The 4,995-nt window shown below is 46.7% G+C and overlaps 1 pseudogene; it reads left to right on the top strand.

Annotated features, from left to right (window-relative positions):
* The first annotated feature begins 2,015 nt into the window (after positions 1-2,015).
* Positions 2,016-2,170, top strand: LOC115069611 (annotated as a pseudogene).
* Positions 2,171-4,995: the final 2,825 nt, after the last annotated feature.

Raw genomic sequence — 4,995 nt, 5'->3', positions numbered from 1 at the left:
CTTGCTCACTGTTTTTAAGATTTCTTTGCTGACAGTTACTGTCATTGCTGAAAATTGCTACAAAACAGGTCATGGTCAATTATCAGACTTTGGATTTTCCTGAGACAGATGAGTTTGCCCTTAGGGCTGGCGATGGCACTTCTCCATATTTAAATTAAACAGGGGGAGATGTTGGGGACCCCTGCTGTTTAGGGTAGAAGTCTCCCCATGTCCGGATAGCCACAAGCTGGCTTGGCACGAATGGGGAGACTCCTCTTCTCAGCAGGGCGCCTTCTGCTCTCCTCCCTGACTTACTTTTGAAGTGCCCGTCACAAGATACATGTTCTCTGGCACAGGAGCTACCAGGTTTTAATCAGGCGTTGTCTGATAGCCTGATAGAAGCCCACCGCCCTATGTAAATGAAGCATTCCAGGAGTACCTATCAGCTAAGGCTTCTTCTACTGTCTCCACACTATAAATAGTCCTAGTTTTACCCCAATAAAGCTGGAGCTGGAGCTGAATCACTGAGATCTGAGCTGAGTCACTTGTCTGAAGCTGTAACACTAAATCCTGTGATCCAGTCCCCGGGGGGGTGGGCATCGACCATCGACTCACGAAGACCCTGCTTTCGCCGTTTCTCACACCTCCCCTCGTGACCTGGTGGCCAACAGGTCTGGAACTTAGAGGGAGAGTGCATGGTGGAAATTGAAACAGAACCCAACCAGGCAGCTGACAGCGGTCCTAGAGCCGCCAGCTCCGGTAGCAGAGACCCACGGCAACACGGTGCGGGACCCGCCATACCCCAGGTGCACACAGGAGACCGGCGCCATGCCCAGCAGCTGGTGCCCCGAGATCCCTGCATGCCCATATATAAACACACAAGGTTGTTAGTAGGCTACAAAAGTTAAGGAGCAAATGATATCACCTTGTCAAAGAATCCATTAACTAAGAGGACTAGGCTAAACTCCCTGAACTTCATGGTGTAATTTCTTGTCTACACTTCCCAGCCATCTGGCCTGCCTTCCATGTTGTGCACTTTGGTATCACTGGCCTCGGGTGAAGCATCTCTTCTTCATCCACCCTCTGATTCTGTGGTGCACAATTCTCTGTCCACTGTCTGCCATTCTTGAGGTAGACTGGCATTTGTATTTAATTTCTGAGGAAATGTCAGCCGTCAGCAGGTCATCAGAGTTGGGTTCTGACATGAGCGGCTCAGTAGGGGTCAATACAGCAACGTGGAGGGATGGTCTCCACACACTTTGATGGTCTATGAGGACCTCTAGACAAACCCTTCCACCAGAATCAATCCTTGAATTATCAAGCATATGGCTGAGTCAGAAATCAGATCTCCAAATGGCCACTTCTCAGGGATAACAACTTTCTCCTGGATGTGTTAGATTACCTTAGCTCTGCAAATTCATGAATCATCCACTTGGTCCTTCTTTGCCATCATGACTGGGGGTGGCTCTGTGGCTAACTTGAAATTCTCCCTTTGGACATGAAGCTCTGGGCATGATTTTCAAGTAAAAGGAGCCATGAATACTTTCCCGATCTGAACTAAGGGCTGGTTGGGGCATGCCACCCAAGCTCACTACACCACAGCAGCACCTGTATCTGCATGTGCCTCTCAAATGGAATTCTGGAGAACAGATAGGTGTTGAGAAGCTGAGGTGGTCAGGACATTCCCAGATGAAGGAGCAGCTGGAGCAACTGGCAGAGGTGTGAGAGCAGGCACAGCTCTGTGAGCCACAGGCGAGAATCAGGAAGTGCAAAAGGGGTAGTAAAGAAGGGACAGGAGCTGGAGAGATGGTTCAGCAGTTAAGAGAACTGGCCGCTCTTGTAGAGGACCTGGGATTGATTCCCAGCACCCACATGGTGGCTAAAAACTATCCATAACTCCAATTGCAGGGGAATCTGACGCCCTCTTTTGACCTCTGTAGGCATTGTATGACACAGATGCACTTACACACATGAAAGCAATATACTCATACATGTGAAATAATAATAATAAAACACTTTTTAAAAAGAGGGGGCTCATACTTACCTGGCAGGGGAGACACCATGATCAGGAAGGTGGTTTTCCCAGGGTGAGGCTCATCTATTGCACTTGGGATGTGCTGACCTCTGTGATTTTCTCAAACTCGACTGCATAATTTGTGGTAGTAGGGGACTGTGTTCGCACTCTCCCCTGGGGAAAAAAAAAAAAGACGGGGCTGGACCAGGCCCTGGTATGTTATGCCAGGGAAGACAGCTTAAGGGGGGTTGCAGAGACCCTTAACCCACCCCCTCCCCTAGGAACCTGAGACATGCCAGATAGTCACTTGCCAATGTCCAGCTTAGTTGTAGAAACTACCTCTTGCCCATAGGTGAGGACCTGTCCAGCCCCTAGCTCACCTCCTCCTCACGCTCCCCAAGAAAGACATTTCTCTTCTCTGTCCTAGAGTCAAAGACAAGTCTGAGTTGGGGGCCCAGAGAAGTAAGTGGTTTAAACAAGGCCATTCAGTCAATGGGGACCAGGACCACTGGGAGGAGCTTTTGTAAAGTGGAGGAGATGCCCTGGAGGAAAGAGACTAGGATAGGAATGTGGAGTGCTAGTCTCTGGTCATCTGTTGTGGGGTCTGCTCAGATTTTCCCATTGGCTTCTCATGGGTCAAGGGTACAGCAAGAGCTGAGGACCAAAGCCAAGAGTGGTTGTTTATGCCTATAATCCCAGCACTCAGAGGTTGAGGGCAGGAGGACCACCTTGGGCTCAAGGACAGCCACAGGGTGAGATGCTGTCTCCTAAGAAAGGAAGGAAAGAGAAGAAAGGGAGGAAAAGAAGGGAAAGAAAAAAGAGCTGAGACCAACTTATCCTCTGCTAAACGAAGGTCAGTTCTTAGCAATCACAGGAGCCTGGTCACTGACAAAGGTGATAATGAGAGTATTCAAGGTTCTGAGGATTTGGTTATGTGTGAGAGAGGGAAATCAGATACAAACCCATTTTCAGCTGCTCCAGTGAGGGATATATCAAGGTGTGTGGTGCCAATGGGTTGGTGTGTTTGAAGAACTGGAGGGAAGGAAGGGAGCTTAAGGAGGGATCATGAATGGGCTGAGGAGAGGAGGTGATCTTAGGAAAAATGGGCTGAGTTAAGGAGCTAGACTTCTCATCCTTCAGCAGTGGGAGCTACTGAAAGTTTTTTGTTTTGTTTTGCTTTTTTGTTTTTGGTCTTTTTGAGCAGGGTCTCCCTGTAGCCCCAGCTGACCTGGGACTTACTGTGTAGACCAGGCTGGCTTCCATCTCACAAAGATCTGTCTACCTCTGCCTCCCAAGTACTAGGATTAAAGGTGTGTCCCACCATGCCAGCTTGTTTTTCTTTTGTTTTTGCTGTTTTGTTTTGTTTTGTTTTGTTTTGGGGACAAGGCCTTCAGTAGCTCAGGCTGACTCACTATTGCGGAAAAAAAGTTCCCAGAAAAAACTTGCGCTCTTCACACTGAACTTTCTTCTGCAAGGCCGATTAACTGATCAGAGCTCTGAGATTGTGGAAAGTCTGGAATGTTGCAGGTCCAGAGCCTAACTGCCATATATCTCTTGCTATCTTTAGCCACTAAATAGCCATTTCCTTGCCCACTTCTGTTTCCAACCTAACATCCATGACTAACAGATAGAAACCTGTTTGAAAGGTATTTATTAACAAATCACCGTGTCCCACCAACCAAAAAGCTAAGAATGTCATCAGATAGCATCTGAGACCTATAGTAGAAACAACCCCCCACCTTTGCTACAACCTGCCTACTGAATGGATCCATCAATGTATTTGAAAAGTGTCTTCATTTATGACTTTTCTTTGTTCTGTTACTATAAAAACTTCATGAAACAAACTTCTTCCACAATGGAACATGGAATTTGGTGTAACTTGAATCTGTGTTCCTGAGCCACGGTCACTCATATTTGGCTCCAGAATAAACTTTTTTGGGGGTTTCTTTTTTTTTTTTGGTCTTTTTGAGACAGGGTCTCCCTATAGCCCCAGCTAGCCAGAACTCACTATGTAGACCAGGCTGGACTCAAACTCACAGATATCTGCCTGACTCTGCCTCCCAAGTACTGGGATTAAAGGCATATGCCACCATGCCTGGCTTCAGAATAAACTATATTTTATTCCTTTTGAGATGAGAGTTATGCTTTTTGTCAACACTGTGTAGCTGAGGATGACCTTGAATCCCTGGTCCTCCTGCTTCTACCTCCTGAGTGCTGGGATTACTGATATGCACCACAATGCCTGGCTCAGATTTGTGTTTTATTTGCTTTTATTATATTATTATTATCTATATTATAATTTGAGGCCTTATGCATACCAGAAAAGCATTCTGCCTCTGAACCCTAGCTACAGATTTGTGTTTTAGAACATGAGTTACAGTGAGGACGTAAATGGGGTGCCAGGGGTAAGACCAGAGGTGAGAGAGTATTATTGCTTTTTTCACAAATTTTGTTTTTGTGTGCTTGTGTGAATATGCTTGCCACAGTGCACCTCTGTTGGTCAGAGGACAACATGTAGGAGTTTGTTGTCTCTTTCCACCATGTAGACCCCAAAGATTGAATGTGGTCATGTTTGGCAGCAAGGGCCTTTGCCTGCTGAGCCATCTCTCAGGCTGAGGTGGGAAAGTTTGTACAATTTATTCAAACTTTCCTGTAACTCCTTAAGGACAATAACTGTTCAAGGCATCCCGTTCCCCTATGGAATAGAATATTAGATTGCACTGGAGATTAGTCTCTACTCCTGGAGGAGTCTCCTTTTCTCTCGCCTATCTGCACTGCCACACTCTGTGACTATCAGCACATACCAAACATCTCGCGTCTTACCCTGAGCTTTCTCAGAGGGTGTTGGGAGCAGCCTAGAGTAGATCAGACTGTCTCCAGTCAGCAACTTGGACCTGGATTGGGGTATTCTGGTGCTTTGTCAGCTCTGCTGTTAAGTCATATGCAACCCCAATAAATCTCCACCTTGCTTTCTGTTTCCTGATCTGTTCGAAAAAGGAGTT

Source organism: Nannospalax galili, unplaced genomic scaffold, assembly GCF_000622305.1.
Source record: "Nannospalax galili isolate Female #2095 unplaced genomic scaffold, S.galili_v1.0 scaffold653, whole genome shotgun sequence".
NCBI classification, from domain to species: domain Eukaryota; kingdom Metazoa; phylum Chordata; class Mammalia; order Rodentia; family Spalacidae; genus Nannospalax; species Nannospalax galili.
Note: the sequence above shows the minus strand (reverse complement) of the source record. Positions and strands in the feature narration are given on the sequence as shown.